Consider the following 777-nt stretch of genomic DNA (forward strand, 5'->3'; position numbering starts at 1 on the left):
TTAAACAGAGGTGAATTAGGACTTGGTTTTAGAAATTCCCAGGCTCTCCAGAAGGCAAATGATTCTATTTTCAGAAATGGTCTCTGGACAAAGATAAAACCCAGGGCACTGTTAGGAAAACATAGTCTAAAGGTAAGCTGAGGGTATGTGTTGATCCTCCAAAAAGCAAAAATCAAGACAGGATCAGATGCATAAAGGATACTGGGGTAACTAACTATGAAGGAAAAAGAAGAGAATCAGGGAAGGTAGTGAAAGCCTTCAGGCCATGATGCAAGACTGATAACTGAAGGAGAGGGGGGGGGGGGGGATTGTGGAGAAAACTATAAAAATGTAGTGCAGTTTGGAGATAGTTTAAGCCTATCTTGCAATGCGGTTTGGAGATAGTTTAAGCCTGGCTGATGGGGAGTAGATCCCAAGTTTCCCAGTTGAGGAATCTGGATCTCTGAAGAATTGACCTGCATTAATACTTCTGCTGTGCTCAGAAAACTGGCCTCAACATTAACATGATTATTTCAGATAGGAAGCAGGTGGGTACTTCAGTCAACTATCCTCCCCACAGGAGGTGCTCTGTTCTCCATAGAACAGATAGAGGTAGTGTAGTTGGTTAGAGCATGGTATTATAACACCAAGGTCAAGAGTTTGGATACCTGTACTGGGCAGCCATCAGAGAAAAAACAACAACAAACAAACAACAAAAAAAAAACACCTCTGTTAAGACCTCAGAAAGATCTAATGTCACACATAACATAATCACCATTCAATGATATTTCTAGAAAA

The sequence above is a fragment of the Galeopterus variegatus genome, unplaced genomic scaffold (genome assembly GCF_000696425.1).
Source record: "Galeopterus variegatus unplaced genomic scaffold, G_variegatus-3.0.2 Scaffold10092, whole genome shotgun sequence".
NCBI lineage: Eukaryota > Metazoa > Chordata > Mammalia > Dermoptera > Cynocephalidae > Galeopterus > Galeopterus variegatus.